General features: G+C 38.6%; 1 long non-coding RNA gene across 1 annotated transcript in view; it reads left to right on the plus strand.

Moving 5' to 3' along the window:
• LOC105739473 overlaps nt 1-23,102 on the plus strand; it is a 40,577-nt gene that overhangs the window by 14,872 nt on the left and 2,603 nt on the right. The gene's annotated exons all lie outside the window — the stretch shown is intronic.

Raw genomic sequence — 23,102 nt, forward strand, 5'->3', positions numbered from 1 at the left:
TTCACTTTTTTATTTTTAAAATTTTGAAACAATACAAAATGTACAGAAAATTTGCAGGTACAGTACAGAAGACTTTTTTTCCTGGACCATTTGAAAGTAAGTTGCCAGTATGATGCCTCACTGCCAGTAAAGACTATGCCTTCATAGCCGTAGTACAACCATGGAAATCAAGTCATTAACATTAGACATTACTACCATCTAATACTCAAATCCCAATCAAGTTTTGTCAGTTGTCCCAATACTCTCCTTTAGGGCAAAAGGATCCAGTTTAGAATCACCTGTTACATAAAGTTTTCAGGCCTTTTTAGTCTCCTTCTGTTGGGAGCAGCAATATAACTTTTCCTGGTCTTTAATGATCTTGACCCTTTTGAAGACTAGATATTTTATAGATTGTACCTCTGTGTACAGTTCAACCTGTTTTTTTTTTCTCAACCATGGTTCTGGGTGAGAATTAAGGCTTAACACCCTAAGAAATCTGTATTAGTGAGTTCTCCAGAAAAAACGGAATTAATTAATTTATTTATTAAAAAATAACACATAAATGGCTCTTGACGTTACGGAGGCTGAGAAGTCCCATGATCTGCTGTCTGCAAGCTGGAAATCCAGGAAGCTTGTGGTGTAATTTAGTATGAGGTTGGTGCAAAACTAATTAGTAAAACTAATTTAATTAAAAGTAATAGCAAAAATCGCAATTAGTTTTGCACCAATCTAATACAAATCTGAATTCAGAACAAGTCTTAAGACTCTGGAGTGCTAAGGGGAGGAATAGATCCACATACCAGCGCAAAAAATCAGAAAGCAGATTGAAACATTCTCCATCTTTTTGTTCTCTTCAGGCCCTCAGGGGATTACATAATGCCCACCTACACTGGGGAGGCCCATCTGCTTTACTCAGTCCACCAATCAAAATGCTAATCTCTTCCAGAAACACCCTCACAGACACAACCAGATAACCTTTAGCTAGATATCTGGGCATCCTGGGGCCCAGTCAAGTTGACAGATACAATTAACTACCACAGCATGTATTGGATGAAATAATTAAGTTTTAAAAACGCATTTAGAATGGCATTAATTATGTACCATTCTTGAGAGAGTTGAGCAAATAGTCACCATGTGCTAGGGTTCAGCTGAAAAAGGCTGAATGATTCGATTTTGATAGGAACACTTCAAAAGTGATGCTGTTTTCTCCTCATTGATTCCTGTCAGATAATGTACAATTTTGGTTTGTCCCATTACTAATGATCATTTGAATAAAGATGTGTCTGTCCGAATTCTCAACTACTTGGTTCCCCACCCCGACCCTAGGGAATTTGTAAGTATTTTGTATGGAAGTTTTTTGAAACTTTGCAAGTATCCTGTTTCTTATCAAACTTTCTATTTGTTTGTTTATTTATATGACCATTGATTCATATGAGCCTTAATTTATTATTATTTATCTTGATCTTCAAATTGTGCCCAATTTAGCTAGTAGAAATCCCTTCAAAGTGGCTTGTGACATGTCTCCATCATATTTCGACTACCTTCTTTTTTTCTGGCACATGAAACAAGCTCATCTTGTACTTCTCCTGTACTTCTTGTAATCTTGTACTTAACAAGCTCATCTTGCAATTCCGCTGCCTACCCCTGGAATCAGCCATTTCTCCAAGTTAGCCCTGAGTCTTTGAAGGAGCACTAGGTATACACCTTACTTTTAGAGTGTGGTGTACTTTGAGGCTGTCCCCAGTGGAGAGAGCTATCATATATATAGATGTACATATGAATGTATAGACACACAGTTGCAAATTGCATCTATATTTCTGCCTGTCTGTCTCTGTGTCTCTATCTCTATCTGTAAAACCATGAGTGTACACTGATACCATAAATTCTAATCAAACACCTCAGGGTTTGTTCTAATTTTCTCCCTTTCCATATAGGTAACCTTCTTTTTGACACTGAGAAACCAGGCTCCCATTGGCCTTGCCATATTGACTTATTTGATCAATCCCCCCTGCATGTGATCAATCTCCTGTTTCCAGTGTCATCCTCCCTTGAATGTGGATGCCCTCTTTCCCTACCTAGGCTCTCCCACCCTGTTTCAGACTTCCCCTCTAGTGGATGTATCCTCACCCTAACCAGGCTGGACCTCTCCATGCTGGACTGGCCTTTGTGTGGTGCCTTCTGAACCCTGTATCAGGTGGGCTTTGCTTACACACTGCTCCCACTCCCCCTTTTCCTGTGCTCCACTGTTGTAGGAAAAATATTGGTTATTGTCACGTGACCAGGAAAGATTAGGCTCACAGATACACAGAAGGGTGAGGAATGGAATTTGTTGGGTCCTGCCAACAGGCTCTCCACCTCACTGATTGAATCCCAGGTTACCACCCAGGAACAGGAGAGGCCAGACTCCTTGTCCTAAGGCTCCACTCCATCCTCCCAATGCACAGGCCAGTCAGAGAGTCTCTGGGACCGGCAGTCCAGTTTTTCAGCCTCAGGCTGTTTTAGGCTTGAAGGTGGGGTTTTGCCGGGGGACCCTTGGCTGCCTCCTTGTCTCTATCACCATCCTTTACATGCTGGGCATATACTACTTTAATTTAGTAGAGAATGAGAAAAGAATAAAAAAAGCAGTAGCTAAAAGGAGACTCCTTCAGGAGTTTTTGATGAAGAAGGATGGCATTCATCATATTTACCTGTAATTGCCTTGGAGCCAATCTAGAGAGTGAGGTCAAAGATACAGAAGAGACAGAAGTAATTGATAAAGCCACTTCTCTCAGAAGGAAGAAAGGGATAGGGTCTGGTGCACAATTCTGAGGATTAATCTTAAGTGCAGGAGAAGACTGCATTCCCACTTAAATTCAGAGTGGGAGAGAAGAATGGCTTGAATACAACTTGGTTTGAGAGTCTTCTGGCTGGAAGAAGAGTGAATTTCCATCCCATGGCTTTTACTTTCTTTGTGCAGACATTGCTGAAAAGGAGTGATCTAGTTGGAGATTAAGGAGATTGAAGAGAATTCTGAAAATCCTGTGGAGAATGAGAGGTGAAATGAGCAGGAAACCAGTAAGGCTTCTGATCACTATGGAAAACCTAACTGAGAATAGAAACTGAAAATGAATTGAGACACCAACCCTTATGACTGTCAGGTTTTCTCCAGCAGCCCTCAGGGCTGGGAGTGGAAAAGGCAGTTTTTTATTAGGCAAACAGTTAAGTAGAAATACCTAGGACAAGTGAGTTGAGGGTATTGACTAGAGAGAGCTTGAATTGAAGGAAATGGATGTTGAAATGTTGAACAGTTCTGTAAACTATTAGGAAAGTAAAGAGAGATGGAATCTGGAAGAAGGACAGTAGATGGGTCATGTCCTATCCCAAAGGTTTTTGTGTGGTTTGGTCTTAAACAATCAGAAACGAACTCTAACTTAAGGGTGAAGTGGAGGTTGGAAAGTGGAATTTGTTATAAATATATCAGGTAGCTCACAGATTTATAAAACTCAGTCTGAAGAAAAAATTATGCTTCAGAGATGTAGAAACTATTGCAGCTTTGGTGTCCAGGGTTTTAGAAAGTAATGGACACCTTCAGTATCACTACTGGGAAAAATTAATTCTACTGTTTGTTCATTCTTGTTACTGCTTAGGGTTCAAATACTGAGAAGAAAGGTTAAGGTTTAAATAATCTTGCTTAGATTTTGTGCCCACCCCCTTGGGCAGGAGATCGACTATTCTATCAAGACTATATGAAATTGGCTGGGTGCGGTGGCTAACGCCTGTAATCTCAGCACTTTGGGAGGCTAAGGCGGGTGGATCACTTGGGGTCAGGAGTTCGAGACCAGCTTGGCCAACATGGTGAAACCCCATCTCTACTAAAAAAAATACAAAAATTAGCTGGTCATATTGGTGCACACCTGTAATACCAGCCACTCGGAGGCTGAGGCATGAGAATCACTTGAACCTGGGAGGTGGAGGTTGCAGTGAGCTGAGATCGTGCCACCTGCATTGCAGTCTGGGTGACAGGGTGAGACTCCATCTCAAAAAACAAAAACAAAAACAAAAAACCCCAAAAAAGACTATATGAAATGGAGTTTGGGAAGTTCCTCAAAGGAAAACAGAGGTGCTGTTTACAAAAGAAGGAGAATGGAAGCAACACTGGCAAAACCAACAGATGCTCAGCATTTGTAGATTTTGTGTGTGGGTACTGAGCTTATGCAAATTAAAACATGAGTTGGTATGAAGAGGGAGACATTGAATAAAATGCTAATTCTTTTTAAGGTTTAATTTTTCTGAATTACAAAATAATACATGTACATTGTAAAAATAATTAAAACTATCCACCTTCTCTGATTTTCAATTAATATGGATTAATGACCAAAATATTGCTATATATGATAGCAAAGGGCAGAAGTAGGTAGGAAGTGACAGATTAATTTGAAATCACTGTCTGAACATTTTCTATGGTCTAGATTCCGTCGTGTACACGGTGGATATGAAATGAGAGTTCTCTTGCTCGTAAGTAAAAGTATGAAACGGTGCTTTGAAAACTAAGATCATATACACAGCCAAGCTTTATAGTACTAAAAATGTCTCCTTTTGAGAAAGATATAGATAAGTTTGTGTCTTCAACTTACATAATGCAATCAAATATGAATATAGTTTTAAACTTATTTTGAAATATGCTTCCATAAGCCCTATATTTGACTTTGATTTTGTTGTTGTTGTTTTTTTCCATTGTCTACTATTATGAAGGCTATATGTAACTTTTCCCCAAAAACACACCCCTTCCAGCCTGCTTTAGAAAGTCAACATTTTAGTATAACCAGTATTATTGAGTACATTCTACTTAGTAGATAGTAATACAATAATGTTTGTTTTTCCTCCAATCACAATTCTCAATAGCGCTTTGTAGGAGTCTCCCAAGACAATTTCTTGGTCACATTCCACAACTTTCTCATCGTTTTTAGTTATTAAAAACACAAAACAAAGCCAAACTAATTTCACTCCAGTGTAAAAATTCAATCTTAAGTCTGATTCAAATATAATCTCCTCAGCTCCCTTTATTAGTATCTGACTCCTTTGTCAGGGAGGAGGAATATTAGAGATGGTGGGGTTGCTTATTGGAGATGAGGCAGTGTCTTTCCCCTCAAGACTTTGCATGATTTTATTGTTGTTGGTGGTCTCATAACTTGGTGCAATTTTTAGGATTGTTTAGCTTCATCTTGATTCACTGTATCAATGAGGATGCCTGCAGAGAGAGGGGCTCATGTCTCCCTTTAGTTTTGCCTTTGGTGTGCATCGCAACTCCATTAAGAAGCAGCTGTTAGTTAACCCCAGGGCTTGTGCTTTCCTCCTCCTTTCGTCTTTTTTTTTTTTTTTTTTTGAGACAGAGTCTCACCCCGTCGCCCAGGCTGGAGTGCAATGGCACAGTCTCGGCTCACTGCAACCTCCACCTCCTGGGTTCAAAAGATTCTCCTGCCTCAGCCTCTGGAGTAGCTGGGATTACAGGTGCACGCCACCATGCCCAGCTAATTTTTTTTTTTTTTTTTGTATTTTTAGTAGAGATGGGATTTCATCATGTTGGCCAGGCTGGTCTTGAACTCCTGAGCTCGTGATCTGCCCACTTTGGCCTCTCAAAATGCTGGGATTATAGGTGTGAGCCTGTGCACCCGGCCTTCTCTTCCCTTGTTTATATTCCTTCAAATTGAGTCTAACTTGAAAGTCCTCCTTCTGCACCTGTTGGTAAATGAATGTTGTTTTAGTCAGTTTAGGCTGCTATAACAGAAAACCATAGACTGAGTGGCTTAAACAGCAAACGTTTATTTCTCACAGTTGTGAAGGATGGAGTTCTAAGATCAGGGTGTCTGCAGGTCCTGTGTCTGGTGGGAGTACTTTTTGTGGTTTGCAGATGGTCATCTATTTGCTGTGTCTTTAGATGTTGGACAGCAGAGAGGGCAAGCTCATGTCTCTTCTAATGAGGGTACTAATCCCATTCATGAGGACTCCACTCTCATGACTTAATTACCTCCCCAAAGTTCTGCATCCTAGTACCATCATATTGGGGATTAGGATTTCAGCATATCAATTTTTGGGGGTGGGGGGACACAAACATTCAGTCCATAAAAATAAGGAAACCTAGAATGGGTTTGACGTTTTCTCCACCTTCTTTTAAAGCGCCCCACAATATGGTCTTTTTAAAAAATTCCGCTTTTCCGGGATTTGCTTGCAAGTCTTCCATCTTCAAAATCTTTAGGAAAGAATCAGGCGCAATTCTTGATACTCAGATATGCTTCCAAATTCCAAAAGACACATCAGTTTCTCCCACAGACTCTCTCACTCGGCATAGTGAACTTTGAAGGCAGACTTGGGGTGAGTCTCTAGGTTCCCAACTCTGTAAGTATTCAACTAGGTAGTAGCTGTCAGTCTTTCCTCTGTGCAAGCACTCCCACTCTGTATTCCTTTGAAACTCCCTCTTCACTTGGCTTCTAGTGGGTTGAGGGAAAATATTTTCGTGCTCACTCACTCAGGGCTGAAATGTTGATTGGGAGTAGCAGATGTGGTTCCTTTGCATCTGAATAAGCCCTTAGAGAGGTTTCTGGCCCAGTGGTTGGAGAGGCCTTTAACAGCCTAGAATCTTTATGACTTTTTGTCATCATTTTTTCAGTCATAATAACAATTCCAAGACAACAGAAAAAAATCCCTTTTAACAGTTTATTATTTATTTTATTTTATTTTATTTTTTGAGATGGAGTTATGCTCTGTTGCCCATGCTGGAGTACAGTGGTGCAATCTCTTCTCACTGCAACTTCTGCTTCCCAGGTTCAAGTGATTCTTGTGCCTCGGCCTTCCCAGTAGCTAGGATTGCAGGCACCTGCCACCACACCAGACTAATTTTTGTATTTTTAGTAGAGCTGGGGTTTCACCATGTTGGCCAGGCTGGTCTTGAATTCCTGACCTTAAGTGATCCGCCCACCTTGGCCGCCTAAAGTGCTGGGATTACAGGCGTCAGCCACCGTGCCTGGTAGCATAAAATTAAACTAAATGATATCCATTCTTATTTGATACTGTGGTCTATAATGAAAAGCAAAAAACACAAACTCTAACCCACAGGATATGGTAAACCAGATCCTTTCAATGCTTACGATTTTTAAGTTAGGAAACTTTAAAGTAGCATTAACTTTTCAAGGTCCCCAAAAGTACTATTAATGAATAATATTAGAGTTGTTTTGTTTTACATTCTGTCAGAACGTAGTAGGTAAAACATGGGTGTCAGAGTGAGGGAGAGAGGTTAAGCCTATCATGAAATCATTGGTCAAGAACATAACTCAGTAAAATGTTTAATGATCTTTATTGGAAGGCCTTCGTATATAAGCAGGTTTGAGATTAATTTAAAAAAACCAGATCTCCTTTTAAAATTTTGATAGGCATTTTTTAATTTAAGTTAATGCTAAAATGTATTTGTTAATCTTAAGCCTCATAGTTCCCTTAAAGAGGCTTGAGTAAAGAAGTATTTTAGGTTCTGGCTTAAATATGAAAATGATTTTAAGCATACCCAATGGCTAACAAATATAACAATTATCATTCCCAGTTCAGTGCTGTCTTCAAACTTTCTCAGCTGAATTTTTTCTGAGTGACATTTTTGCTATCCATATCCTTCTTAAGAACTCAATAATGGACTAGGTTAATTAGAGATAGGTAATCTTACCTAGTGTTAATCATCCTTCTGTCAGAATAAATTAACCTTTTTAGCTCCTATTTTGTAGAATTCCCAGCCTCCACAGACAATGTTCTCGAGGCATTAGATAGCCTTATAAAATTTTAAACTCATTTGAACTTGGAAATACCCATTACTAATAGAATCATTAAACTTAATAATCATAGAGATTTACTCAGATCATTGAAGATAAGCCTAATTTAGGCACCTCGCAGACTTGCTGCTTCTTCATTGTGTGATTTGGAGAAATTCATTATCATCTGAGTCCTCATTTCTTGACTGATAGAATGGGGATAATTATATCCACCTCAAATTATGGAAATCAAATGGGACAAAGCCTATAGTAGGTTCTGAAATGGATTGCTAAAATGTTTAGGATCATTATTATTAGTATTGTTTTGAAATATCAAGTCAGAAGACTTTACTTTCTACTGTTAATGTCAACTGATCCCTAATATACTGAGATCCTTTCCCCTGGCTCTTTTGTATTATTTTAAAATTAAATTAAATTATTAAAAAATAGCGATGAAGTCTCACTATGTTGCCCATGCTGGTCTCGAACTCCTGGGCTGAAGTGATCCTCCTTGGCTTCCCAAAGTGCCAGGATTGCAGGTGTGAGCCACTGTACTTGGCCTTTTCTGTATTCTTGACAGTGAGAAAAATAAAGGTATAAGATTGTGTGAGATTGTATCCTGACCATCTCTGGTTCTCACAATTCTTTGGTACATGTGTGGCCCATGGAGCAGCCCATAGTGGAGGTTCATGACACCTCATGGCAAATAAAATGAAAAGCTAGCATGCATTGAAATAAAATTATTAACTGTAAATATAAACTTGTTTGCTTTTATAAGATGAAATGATACAGTAGATTTTATCAGAGGTAATTTGGGAAATATTAAAACATTTGGCATTAATTAGAAAGGCAGGAAAATATATCAAACTAGATTCCATTTGGGCAGGGTTTGTTTATCCTTCTCATCTTGAGTTTGAGCCAAAAATCCTTAGTTTTGACTAGTTCTTAAATGTTTCTCCAAATTTGGGCAGAGCCTTTGGCCTATTTAAAGACAGATGCAGCTTAGCTCAGCATTAGTTAAGAGGGATGGTGGTACATGCAGATCAGGACCCACCAAAATGAAAAGCAGGAGGGGGTCCTAGGGTGGATAAAACTGTGTGTGTGGATAAATGGGCACCACTCATGAGTAAATGAGTGCTTCACTGAGGTGGAACAAATCTCATTCATCAGAGTTTCTCTTTGGCAAAGATTGTATGTACTGTATTTAGAAAAAAAACTTTAATAAACTGCTTGTGGGTAGTTCTCCCTTACCCCCCAACCTATCCCCAACCAATAAGGACAAATTGCCTTTCATTTAGGAGCCTGTGTTTTGTTCATTTCCCTAAAGATTGGTAAATAGGTTTGGAGGTAGAATTTGGGACAGGGCTGTGTTGCTGGATATTTATGAGGAGAATGGAATGTGAGATTCTGGGGAATACTGAGAAAAGAAATGAGGGCCAGCTTGCTGGATCATTTATGTTGGGAGGAACGGGAAGTAGCTGCTTGGTTAAAGGAAAGAATTTGGGAAACAAAAATGTCTAATGAGAGATTTTCAAAATTAATCTTGTGAATAGATGATGGAGACCCATGTTAACAGAAGTATGAAAACGCGGGCCAGAAAGTCTCCTTACCATCCTGGGGCCTCACTGCTCTCACTTGTCTATCCACCAAGTAACCACTGATATTGTTTTCTTATGTACTTTTCTAGAATTTCTTTATGCAAATATAAGCAAGCATGCATATTGCTTTTTATTTTTCGCTGCTTTTTTGACACAGAATTTAGCACATTGTATATACGTTCTGTACCTTAAATTTTTTCACTATGCTATATATTTTGGACACCTTTCCTATGACTAAATAGAGCTTTCTAATACTTTTTCATCACCCCACTCTATTCCATTTTATCAATGTGTCATAATTTAACCTATTTATGAACGTTTTTCCTGATTATTTGCATTTACAACAATATTAAAATGGGTAACGTTATACAGATCTTATTTTTGATTAGTGCATGCATACCCACAGGGTAAATTCCCAGTAGTAGTATTGTTGATCAAGGACATATGCTATTGTAATATTGATAAATATTTCCCTCCTAAGGAGTTCTGCTGATTTATATCCTCCAAATAAATAAATGAGTGTTGCGCTGGGTGCTGGAACTCATGTCTATGATCCCAGCACTTTGGCAGGAGGATTGCTTCAGCCCAGGAGTTTGAGACCAGACTGGGCAACACAGAAAATTTTTAAATAATTTTTAAAAATTAGCCAGACATGGGGATACACACTTGGAATTCCAGTTCTTTGGAAGGCTGAGGTGGGAGGAGCCCTTAAACCCAGGAGTTTGAGGCTTCGATGAGCTATGATCACTGGAGTGCCACTGCACTCCAGCCTGGTTGACAGAGGGCTACCACATCTTAAAAAAAAAAAAAAATGGGTCATTTGCCCACAGCCTTGCCAATAGAGTGCATTGTCAAACTTTTACTTTTCCACAAATCTGATAGCTGACAAATGATATCTTAATTTTTAGTTTTTTAAGTTTAATTTTAAAAAATGTTGAAGCTACCTCAAATGTATCCAAAAGTTGCAAGTATAAAGAATATTTCTCCCATGGAACTGTTTAAGAGTAATTTGCCAACATAATATCCTTGTACACCAGAATACCCTAGGTTATATATGTTATAAACAAGTACATTCTCCTACATATTCAAACTACAGTCTTCCCTTGGTATCTGTGGGGATTGGTTCCATGATCCCCGCTCAGATGCTCAAGTCCCTTATATAAAATAGTGTCATGTTTGCATAAAACCTATGGACATCCTCCTGTATACTTTAAATCAGAGGTGTCCAATCTTTTGGCTTCCCTGGGCCACATTGGAGTAAGAATTGTCTTGGACCACACACAAAATACACTAACACTAATGATAGCTGATGAGCTAAAAAATAATTGCAAAAAAAACTCATAATATTTTAAGAAAATTTACGAATTTGTGTTGGGCTGCATTCAAGGCCATCCTGGGCTACATGTGGCCCATAGGCTGTGAGTTGGACAAGCTTGCTTTAAGCCATCTCTAGATTACTTATGATATATAATACAATGTAAATGCTGTGTAAATAGTTGTTATACTGTATTGTTTTTATATTATTTTTATTTTTTATCAAATATTTTTCAATCCACAGTTGGTTAATTCTACAGATGTGGAACTTGTAGATATGGAGGGTCAACTGTGAAACCATCAATATCAGGACATTAGCTTTGATACGTTACTGACATCAAATGGAGTTCAGACTCCATTCACAGTTTGACTGTTGTCCCTAATATGTCCTTTATAGCAAAAATATCCAGTCCAGAATCATGTGTTGTGCTTAGCTGCTGCCCTACCTCTTCAATCTCATTTAATCTGAAACAGTTCCTTCTGCTTTCCTTCATTTTTATGACCTTGGTACATTTAAAGATGATAAACCAGACATTTGTAAAATGTCCCTTAATTTGGGTTTACCTGACATTTCCTTGAACTCAATTCAGATTGCACATCTTTGCAAAAATATGACAGAAGAGATGCCTTTTTCTTCTTGCAACGTATCAGGTGGTTCATGATTTTGCTTTATCCCATTACTGATGATGTTCACTCTGATCATTTGACTAGGTGGTGAGTGCCAGGATTCTCCACTCTAACTTAGTCTTTTTTTCCTTTGTAATTAGTAAGTGTTTGTGGTAGGGTACTTTGAAGTTATGTAATACATACTTTGGCATGAAAAATTCAGTTGATAAATTGGTTCTTTTGGTTACATCACTATGTACTAATAGGTTTCTATAATAATCAATACTCATAATCCATTCCTATCATTGTTTGTCTTGATGTTCAAACTGTCCCATATTTGTTTGGTGGGAGCTCCTTCAAGCTGGCTCCTGTGCTCTTTTGACTTACCTCTATCATTCTGTCAGAACTTCCTTGCTTTCTTGTCTAAAGAGATATTCTAGGCTCATCTTATACTTGTCCTACACTGGACCTGGAATCAGCCATTTCTTCAAGGAAGCTTTTAATGGAGAATGATATTTAGAAGCCTGAATGTGGCTGGGTGTGGTGGCTTACACTTATAATCCCAGCACTTTGGGAGGCTGAGGAGAGCGGATCACCTGAGGTCAGGAGTTTGAAACCAGCCTGACAAACATGGTGAAACCCTATTTCTACAAAAATACAAAAATTAGCCGGGCATGATGGTGGGTGCCTGTAATCCCAGCTACTTGGGAGGCTGAGGTGGGAGAATCCCTTGAACCTGGGAGACGGAGGTTGCAGTGAGCCGAGATCGCACCACGGCACTCCAGCCTGGGCGACAGAGTGAGAAAAAAAAAAGAAAAAGAAAAAGAAAAAAAAGAAGCCTGAGTGCTATGTGTGTTGCTGGCTATTAGGATGTGTCTTTTCCAAGGCCCTCTTAGTAAATAGACACATACTGACATTGGTAATTACTTATCTCCATATATAAACAACTACTAGTTGATACCTATTCCTTCAACTCCTATCCAACATCACCAGATCCATTCTAATTTTCCCCCTTTCCATATTTTTAACACTCTTCTCTCACAGTGGAAGTCCTGGCTCATGTTATTCTTAATGTACTTACATATTTCATCAACATCCCTGTAGGTAACAAGTCTCACACTGTTGCCTCCTCCCACATAAATACCTTTCTCACTTTGATATTTTTTGTCAGGCACTTGGGTTTTATGCCTGGCAACTCCCTCCTCCACACTAATCTGTAGCAGAAGTTTTCTTCACTCCTCATAACCTCCAATACCTCAGGCTTCTTGGTGCACTTTTAATTTGCACTCTTTTTGTTATCTATGAGGTTAAGCAATTTTTAATGAAGAGTGCCAGTATAAATCCTTTCTCCATTTCCTATACGAAATCTTTAGTAAAATCAACATTGCCCAAAAATATTTTTGTGTGAGTGAATTATTTAATAGTTCTTGAATGAAAGCTGAGTTTTATGTTTAGCTGCACCGAGTGAATACATTATTTAAGCTATTTATTCATTTAACAAGTATTTATTGACTTCACTGTATGTTCCAGCCACTTTCTATAGGCACTGAGGATCAAGTGGTAAAAAACAGACACAAATTGCCTTCCCTCATGAAATTTATACTTTTAATGGTGCAGTTAAATAATGAGCAAGCTAACTTGTAAGCTTAGAATGTAATTTCAGGTAGTGGAGAAGCTACAAAGAGACTAAAGCACAGAGACAGTGTGAGCAGTTGCAGGTGCTGGAGTAGCAGAGAAGCGTCAGTAGACACCTGGGTGACAGAATGGAAATAAATGTTTGTGCATGCATCCCAAATATCAGCATTTGGGGAATCATGGCTATCTGGAAGGAACAAGCCAATGTGGGGGTCTGAAATCCTGAGTTAGAGATCCAAACTGGATAGGAGGCCAATCACTCAATCTAGCTTTTTAGACTTTTTGGTAATTAACTCTGGAGGTCACTTCTCAGACCCAGGCCTGTGCAGCACTGTCTTCTCAGCTTCAATTCTAACAACAGCAGAAATAAAACTTCATGAGTAACCAATAAAGCTCTGTCTTTTAAAAAAGATACCTACCTTTAATCTTTATACATCATCATTTTAAGTTAGAGAATATTAGTTCCATCTCACAGATAAAGGAGTGGAGGCTCTAGAATAATAATAACTTACCTAGCATCATATAACTAGTAAGACACTGAGCAGTGATTGATTGATTCCAAAGCCCAGCTCTTTCTACTGTTGCCCATGGTCAATCTTCAACTTTTTATTTTGGCAAAGTGCCTTCCAGCGGAAGTTCCACTATGAGGCAGAGTAGGGCCTCATGAGCTAGCATTCCCTAGACCATGGGCCTCTTGTTAAAACAAATAAATATACTCCTGTAAAGACTGAGCAGTGATTGATTCCAAAGCCCAGCTCTTTCTCTGTTGCCCATGGTCAATCTTCAACTTTTTATTTTGGCAAAGTACATTCTAGAGGAAGCGCCTCTGTAAGGCAAACTAGGGCGTCATGAGCCAGCATTCCCTAGACCATGGGCCTCTTGTTAAACTTAAATAAATATACTCCTGTAATATAGACTTTTTTCCATTTCAATCACAATAAAATATAAACTAATTTTTATTTACCTTTTTAGGCTGACACATTACCTTCTAGTGACCAGAATCCAGGGTATATTAGATGGTTAGTCATATACTTAGAGTAAACAAAAGTTATTACATCCTTGCAAGATATAAAATTGCACAATATTATTTCACAGCAAGTGCAGCTACCACCTGATCCTCTTGTAACTGTGCATTTCTGAGACATCACAGATGAATTCAATCAATGAACTCAGCAAAGCCCTGATTACAGACAGACTAGTCACTTAAATAGATGTATTTGGATTAAATATGAGAACTCAGTGACTAAACTGTAGTAGTGGTTATTTTGTCTTAATTTTTAGTTCTTCAGAGATCCCTGTTCTGAATAGTAGTTGTTATTAATACACTTAAAAGCATTCTGTAATTGAAAAGACAAATTTTCCATGTTTAGAGACTAAATAAAATTAAGTAATAATATTACACCCATCAAAAATAAAGTTTGAAAAATAGGAGAGGTAACAAAAGCAAAATATTTGAATCATTTTATGTATAATGAAAAGGAAATGCCAATATGTAAGAATGCAATTTGCTTCATTTGTGATTTGGCCTAAAGCTGGTATAGCATAATCTTAGACTATGTAGATATAGAGGGTCACTTGGGAGTGGTTTCCTAGAACACTATATTGAGAATACAGTGAAACCTAATCAGATCTCAGCAGTATAGAGTGCAGGGATTGATTAGCAATGTCTGCCTTGGGAGCAGGGCAGGAAAGAGTGATGACTTTCATCTTACTGTAACCCTGGAGTCACCACCAAGGCTCCATTTGACGCTAAAACCAGCTCAGCTGTTCTTCACTCAAGGAAGCTGCAAAACACAATGAAAATAAGCCCCTGACTGAGAGATAATGGCTATTCAAATTTACTTTGACTTATACTTAGTCTAACATCCACTAGCCTATGAGAAGAGCTTCTAGATACAGTAAGTCCTCACTTAATGTGGATAACTTCCTGGAAACTTCGACTTTAAGCAAAACAACATATAAGAAAACAAATTTAGGCTAGGCACCGTGGCCTTACGCCCATAATCCCAACACTTTGGGAGGCCGAGGTGGGCAGATCACTTGCAGTCAGGAGTTTGAGACCAACCTAGCCAACATGGCGAAACCCTGTCTGTACTAAAAATAAAAAATTAGCCCGGCATGGAGGTGCACACCTGTAATCCCAGCTACTCAGGAGGCTGAGGCAGGAGAATTGCTTGAACCTGGGAGGTGGAGGTTGCAGTGAGTTGAGATTGTGCCACTACGCTCCAGCCTGGGTGACAGAGTGAGGCTCTGTCTCAAAAAAATGACCAAAACCCCCCAATTTTACCATAGGCTAATTGATATAAACAAGAGTTAAGTTCCTACAACACATTTTTGTCACAAAAATATCACCAAACTTCTAAAGACCCAAGACACTTCTAATATTAAACACTGAAATAAATGTGAGCTATATATATATTTAAGAAAGATCAATAAAAACAAGTAAGATAATTATTTACCCAATTTTTGGTGAATCAATGAGTGATATTGATATAGTGGTGGGGAGTTAAATTAAGGAATAAAAGTTTGCAAAGTGAAAATTGTTAGGAGCAACTCCTACCACCAGGCAGTTCAAAAACAACCAATATGGCAGGCTCAATGAGTACCTTCAGATGGCATCATTTATTGTCATGCATTTGTATGATTACAGTAGACTTTAAGCATGTTTATTTTATAATCATTTGCACTCATTCATTCATTGCTTTTCCAGCCCACTTATTCTAGTTCAGGGTCACAGGTGGCCCAAGCCTATCCAGATAGCTCAGGGCTCATGGCAGAAACCAGCCCTGGCCAGGCCGCCATCCCAAGCTGGGACCATGTAGACATGCCAATTCACCTAACATGCACATCTTTGGAATGTGGAAGGAAACCAAGCTACCCGGAGAAAACTCATGCAGACATGGGGAGAACGTGCAAACTCCACATGGACAGTGGCCCTTCTGGGAATTGATTTTTTTTCCCTCTACCAACATTACAACAAAACGACGTGGACAAAACGATGTTATTTGAGGACCTGTTATATACACATCATGTCAACAGGAAAGAGCTGGAGTCTCTGAAGCTGCAGAAAAGGAAATGGCCTGGGAAATAGAAGCACTGCTAGGGTCTTCAGGAATTGGGCCTTTTGCAGGGCAGAATGAGGGTGCTGGCCTGTTACAAACCACGCAAAAGAGGATATATGAATGTGGAAAGGAATTCTGCTTAGGGAAACTGTAATAAATCATGTCAGAAATAGCAGCAGTTGGTAAAAGACAAATAGTCACTTTGGGGTATCTTTTTCAATACAGGAGAATAATAATGACTAAACACATCTCTATAAAAATATGAAAACTTGAATAGAATATTATATCAAATCTTTTCTGAATTCTGGCTCTCCTGTTTGCAAAACCTTGAACCGCAGTTCCCTATCAGTAAAATGGAGATAATAATAATAATTCTTACCTCATAGAAGGTCCCTGGTACATAGTAAGTGCTATGCAAGTGTTAGCTTTCATTATTAAAAAAAAAAATGACCTCTGTGGGTGGTCAGGGATATGTGAAACATATTTACTGATAATACAGAAATGGATCACTACACACAGCCATTCAAAAATATGAAATGATACCCAAGAAATATTGTTGCTTAAAAAAAAAAACCAAGGTGCAGAATAGTGTGTACTGTATGTTTGCATTTTTTAGAAGGATATTTAAATGCATATACGGAGTGGTACTCAAGAAACTGTTATGACCTGAGAAGGAGACTGGGAAGTCTGGGCAGTAGATAAGCCTATTTCTCATTGTGTACCATTTTGTACTGCTTGAATTTGTAAGTCATGCACATGTTTTTTTTAAGTGACAAGAACAAATTCAAAGTTAATAATATATAGAAATTATTATCCCTCAAGTTAGACATTTTTCCAATATGGTGTTTCACCTATTGAAATAGAAAATTTTCATTAGCCATTTGTAGAGGTGAGCTATTGCTAACAGCATGATCTTTAACAATTCTATGAAATCTGCATAAAGTTATCTGTAGTCAATCATCACATGTAACAACTTAAGGTATCATATTATGGTGAAATATTTGTTGGATCTCATTTTAATCCTAATGTTTAATTCAGTAATTTGGTTTATAAATGTATTCGGATTCACTGAAATATATCATAATAGTAATATTTATAATTTGAAGCATGTGACATGTTTTGGCCAATAATAAACTTAAGAGTTTTAAAAAGGTCTAAACCACCAAAAGCTTCTGGTGGCTTTAATATGAATAGTAGGACAAAACTTTCTTTTCTTTCTTTTTTTTTTTTTTTTTTTTTTGAGACACGGTCTGGCTGTCACCCAGGCTGGAGTGCAGTGGTGCGATTTTGGCTCACTGCAGCCTTGACCTCCCTGGGCTCAGGTGATCCTTCCACCTCAGCCTCCTGAGAAGCTGAGACTACAGGCACTTGCCACCACACCCAGCTAATTTTTGTATTTTTAGTGGAGATGGGGTTTTGCCATGTTGCCTAGGCTGGTCTCAAACTCCTGGGCTCAAAGCCATCCACCTATCTCAGCCTCCCAAAGTGCTGGCATTATAGGCATGAGCCACCACACCCAGCCCCAACACTTTCTTATTTATTAAAATTATATGTATTTGTTTTAGAATATTTGGAAATGATAGAAATAACAAAGCTGGCCTTCCCATAAGAATCCTACCTCGTACACTTCTGTGATTTTTTTTTTTAAAGCATTTTTCCTTTTATTTTTTATAAATTACAGAAAGCCACGGATCCAGGGGAGACTTTGGCCGTCTCAGGGAGAAAGTACAGGCTCAGCACAAGTATACTCAGTCTCCTTGGCCTCCAAAGGAGGCCAAAGTGCTATGCAAGTGTTTAGCAAAAAGTCAAGAAGGAGTTTAATGGGTTCGCTGAGTCTTCCCTGCTGTTGAGGCTGGGAGATCTTTGAGAGGCCAGATAACAGGGTGGCTTCCTTCAGTTGCTGCAAAAGGGCAATAGCTTTCTGCCTGCCCCTCTACTTGCCACCTTGACACGATCTTTGCCTTGCATCCTGCAAGACCACTGCCATACAGAGTTCTCTAGGAACCAGAAGTGAACCAACTGAGCCAAAAGAAAAATAACATCCTATTTAAATGGGGTCAGGAGCCAGAGGGGCTGACCCAGCAGAACAATCACTGAAATAGAACTTCTGGGAGAAGAAAAAGGAAATCTTGAATTCAAAAATAATAAAAGCATCCAAAGAAATAAAAGTGTTGCACAAAAGAGGCTCTCTGGAGCTAAGAAAAAATTCCAAATAAATAATTTAGTAGAGGAACTGGGGGAGGAGACGCTATGCTCACTGTTGAAATCTGAAATAGTTGTCTAGAAATCAGGACCAAGACATTTCTTGAAGTACAGAGTAAAAATATAAAAAGATGGAAATCTGGGGGAGATACTTAGGAAATATGTCCAGGAGGCCTAACATGTGAGTAATAGTTCCAGAAGAAGAAAAAAGGAAGCCAATAATAAATAGGCAAGACAGTTTCCATAAGACGAAGAAAAAGGCTGGGAGTGGTGGCTCATGCCCACTCCCAATCCCAGCACATTGGGAGGCCAAGGCAGGCATATGGCTTGAGCCTAGGAGTTCAAGACCAGCCTAGGCAATGTAGTGAGACGCTGTCTCTACAAAACATACAAAAATTAACCAGGCATCGTGGTGCACACCTGTAGTCCCAGCTATTCAGGAGGCTGAGGCAGGAGGATTGCTTGAGTCCTGGAGATGGAGGTTGCAGTGAGCTGAGATTTGGCCATTGCATTCCAGCCTGGGCGACAGAGAGAGACCTTGTTTCAAAAAAAAAAAAAAGTGCTTGCAGTTGGTAATATCTCACCAAGTTCCAGACTGGAGACATGAAGAAAAGCATACTTAGTATATAATGATAAAATTCCTATTGCCAATTATTAATAGAAAATGTTATAAGACTTCAGGCAGAAAGAACAAGTCCTAGACAGGAAAACATTTCAGATTTGGTTATCAGTTCTCTAGTACCACCCAGGCAGCCAGAAGACAGTGGAGTAGCATCTATTGACACTTATGTTACTTCTTCGGTGCCTTAGATATATTAATTATACCAATTTATTTGTTCCTCACAGTAACCCTGTGAGGTAGGTTCATTTTTTATCTACACTTGACCAGTGAGGAGACTGAGGCACAGAGATGTTATGTAAATGTCCGAGGTCTCACAGCTTGAAAATGACAGAGCCAGGACTCAATGAAACTGGCGTGGCTCCGGAGATCCCATACTACATCATCACTCAGCCTCTTAAATGGGGTATCACATTTGAGGAAGACACTTTGGAAAAAAGTCTAACAAACAACAGAAGAACCAGAAGACAGAAGAAATAAAGTGAGCAATGAACTCAAACTGTTGTGTGTGTTCTTTCCCCACTTGTCCCCTACTCTTCCTCAGCAGATTTTACCATTGTGGAAAAGTGTTCATTTCATTGACTGACACCCCAGGCGGAAAAGGAAAAGTAAAAAAATCTCAAATTGATTGTTTTAACCTCAAATGATCATAAGAATGTGGAACATTTCTTAGGGAATCAGAGTTTTGTATTAAAATTTATACTGATAAGTTGATGAAAATAAAGCATAGACCTATTTTATCCAGCTCATTTCTCATTCTTTTTGAAGATGTAAAGTTTCTTGTAATTTAACTTACAGAAAAATTCAGATAATGAATGATAAGAGTGAGATAAAGCTTTGCTCCTTTTAAGTTCCCTGCTGGCTGGAAAAGAATAGAGAGCTCGGAAACAGATGCTCACGTATTAGAAATGTGATATATGAAAGAGATGCTATAAAAATCAAGGAAAAGAGCATTATTCAATAAATGGTGCCAGGGCAATTCTTCACCCACATGGAAACAAATAAAATTAGATTCTTACCTAACATCATACTAAAAAAATATATTTTAGGTGGATAAAAGACTTTAGTGTGAAAGAACAGCTTTAAAAATTCTAGAAGAAAATTCTTTATGCCCTCAGAATAGTGATTTAGAAAAAAAAAAGACACAAGATATAAAAAACACCATAAAGCAAAAGAAAGCAATCTGCATAGTGAGTACATACATGGGTATTCCTTTAATATTACTTCGTGTGCATTAAGGGCAAGCATTAAGAAGTAAATATATGTGCCATAGATTGAGAGAGAGATTTATAGCACTTATTATTGACTTTCAAAGAAATGATATTGCAAATATATAGAGATACTTATAACATTAGAAATAAAAGGCCCGGTGTGGTGGCTCATGCCTGTAATCCCAGCACTTTGGGAGGCCGACTGGAGGATCGCTTGAGCCTAGGAGTTTGAGACCAGCCTGGTCAACACAGTGAGACTTCACCTCTATAAAAAATTAAAAAATTAGCTGGGCAGTGGCTTGCGCCTGTGGTCCCAGCTACTCGAAAGGCTTAGGTGGGAGGACCGCTTGAGCCTGGGAAATCAAGGCTGCAGTGAGCTATGATTATGCCACTGCGCTCCAGCCTGCACAACAGAGTGAGACCTTGACTCCAAAAACAAACAAACAAAAAAACTTAATCAACTCAATAGAGAAACAAGTAAAGAGATGAATAGGCAAAGATGCTTAACCTCCCTGGTAATCAGGAAAAAGGAAATTAAAATCTTTATGCAACATCATTTCATACACATCAGACTGCATGAAATCAGAAAATTTCATAAAAGGATGTGTTGGTGTGGAGGAGAAGAAAGAACTTATACTGCTGGTGAGAGGCTGTACAGGGCGATGATGTGGAATTTAGAGAAAGTCTTGCATGTGCATACAAGATTGGGACAAGACAGTGATGGCAGCATTGTTCATAATACAACTATGGAAAAATATCTAATTGTTAAACAGGGGAATGATTAAGTAAATTTTATGTGATGGAAAATATGAATGAACCATAGTTATATGTATCAACCTGTGGCTAAATCTCAACGTTATGTTGAGTGAAAAAACGAACATGGGAAAGGCTATATATAAAGTTTTAAAATGTGCCAGACAGTATTGTATATTGCTTATGGATGCTTACATATGTAGCAAAGTCACAACAGCATGTGTGATAATAATGACACATCAAATTAAGATAGTATTTATCTCTGGGATGGGAAAAAAAAATCTGATTAGTGTGTATGTGGAGGTGCCCAGATTATTTTATTTTCTGTTTTATGTTTAAAACTTATGGGAGGTACTTAGATTTTCTTTCTTTCTTTCTTTCTTTCTTTCTCTCTCTCTCTCTCTCTCTCTCTCTCTCTCTTTCTTTCTTTCTTTCTTTTTGAGAAAGAGTTTTGCTCTTGTCACCCAGGCTAGAATGCAATGGCGCAAACTTGGCTCACTGCAACCTCCACCTCCTGGGTTCAAGTGATTTTCCTGCCCCAGCCTCCTGAGTAGCTGGGATTACAGGCGCCTGCCACCATGCCCAGCTAATTTTTGTATTTTTAGTAGAGACAGAATTTTGCCATGTTAGCCAGGCTGGTCTCGAACTCCTGACCTCAGATGATCTGTCTGCCTCGGCCTCCCAAAGTGCTGGGATTACAGGCGTGAGCCACTGCTCCTGGCCTGGATATTTCTATTATTCCCTGAATGTTTTGGTGAGCTTGAAATATTTTACATTTAAAACAGAGGGGAAATTTACTATTGTTACTGTTTAAAAACATATGGCAGTAGGCATTTTCCAAAATGATGCATAACAATATAATGAATTTGATTGGATGTTGGATTTTTAGTCATCTTAAAAAAATGATGCCATCTGTTGATTTATTTGTGGTGGAGAAGAATGCCCTGTATAAAGAAATAGATTTTAAAAGTTAATTAATGCAAACGATTTTTTTCCCCAGAAAAATAAAGTATTATTTTACTACAAAGAAAAGTACTGGGATTTACTAAGGTTAAAACTACTTGCAAATAAAATATGCTCTTAGTTTAATAAATTCTTCTTCTTCTTCTTTTTTTTTTTGAGACAGAGTCTCACTCTGTCGCCCGGGTTGGAGTGCAGTGGCATGATCTCGGCTCACTGCAACCCTACCTCCTGGGTTCAAGCAATTCTCGTGCCTCAGCCTCCCGAGTAGCTGGGATTACAGGTGCCTGCCACCACGCCCGACTAATTTTCATATTTTTAGTAGAGACGGGGGTTTCACCATGTTGGCCAGGCTGGTCCCGAACTCCTGACCTCAGGTGATTTACCCACCTCAGCCTCCCAAAGTGCTGGGATTACAGGCGTGAGCCACTGTGCCTGGCCAGTTTCAATAATTCTTGATAAATACTTGCAGTCTAAGCTAAGTAATGCTTTCCTTCTTCAGAGTTGCACAGGTACAAATAACTAATAATCTCATACTTTAGTACATGGCTATTCCTAAGTATTGTTTTCATATAGCTGCATGATTGAATGGGTCACGATAAAAGTAAAAACAAAAATGAGATTAGAGTTACATAAACAAGATCAGTTTGCTGCCTTCCCCAGGGGTCAAGTCTACCAGATGAAGGTTTAAGTAATAGCCCCCAACCCGCGGAAGATGTTGAAATACTTTTCTTTCTCATTACTGGATTATATCTTTGTTTATATAGCATTTTTTCAAGATCTATGGACCATTTTGATGTGTTAGACATTTAAGAACTCTGTTTGTTATACAAACCATTAAAACCAAACCAAACCAAAACAAACTAAACCTTTCCTCCAGTGGGAAAATAGGCTTATTTTTAAGGTTTCCTTTTGGTTTTCCTTCTAAAATACCCTTCTCGCTTTTCTCTGTCTGCATCCTAATCTAGGTCCCCATAACTTTCAGAGTTACATCAGGGTCATTTTGGAAGTTCTCACTTCTGCTAGATTCCTTCTTCCAGCTCCATCCCCCAATTCTAGGCAGCTCTCTACTTAGAGATGTACAGTAGTTGTTCATTGCCAACTGGATGAAATTATTAATCTCAATTTGGACTTTCCATGTCAGGTCAGCTATTCGCAGAAACTGGCTTGTGACAAAGTTTTTACTGGTCCACAGTAACATGATAAAGTTAGGGTTGTATAAAGCTAAAATTTTTCAGAATTAAAATTTCAATATTATTTTAGCTTTTTGTGATAAAATATTCTTCATAAAATTGAGTTGATAGTTGATGGAAGAATTTTAAAAAAATCTTCCTTGGGAAAAGTGAGTTGGCAACTTTGAGGATTGATTTCTTTCCACTATCCCACCCGTCCCACTT

Source organism: Nomascus leucogenys, chromosome 2 (assembly GCF_006542625.1).
Source record: "Nomascus leucogenys isolate Asia chromosome 2, Asia_NLE_v1, whole genome shotgun sequence".
In the NCBI taxonomy this organism is placed as follows: Eukaryota; Metazoa; Chordata; class Mammalia; order Primates; family Hylobatidae; genus Nomascus; species Nomascus leucogenys.